General features: G+C 40.2%; 1 protein-coding gene across 1 annotated transcript in view; it reads right to left on the bottom strand.

The window, feature by feature from the left end:
- The window catches only part of LOC119589160 (oxygen-dependent choline dehydrogenase-like), a 10,848-nt gene that overhangs the window by 9,845 nt on the left and 779 nt on the right, over positions 1 to 224 (bottom strand). The gene's annotated exons all lie outside the window — the stretch shown is intronic.

Below are 224 nucleotides of genomic sequence, written 5' to 3'. Positions count from 1 at the left end.
TTACTATACATATTACATAACTGGAACTACTGTATCTTTACAACTATGGCTCAATGAAAAAAGAGGCGAAACTGGACGATGACTTTGCGAGCGGAAAAAAAAGTGTACCACACGTGACTTATCATGAACGGGTATTATATGTCAAGGTCACGAGGTCATGTTGAGCAGGTCCTGTGCGGCAAGATTTTGCTACTACATTCAGGAAGAAAAAAATGCAATGGGGT

This window comes from Penaeus monodon, chromosome 25, assembly GCF_015228065.2.
Source record: "Penaeus monodon isolate SGIC_2016 chromosome 25, NSTDA_Pmon_1, whole genome shotgun sequence".
In the NCBI taxonomy this organism is placed as follows: domain Eukaryota; kingdom Metazoa; phylum Arthropoda; class Malacostraca; order Decapoda; family Penaeidae; genus Penaeus; species Penaeus monodon.
Note: the sequence above shows the minus strand (reverse complement) of the source record. Positions and strands in the feature narration are given on the sequence as shown.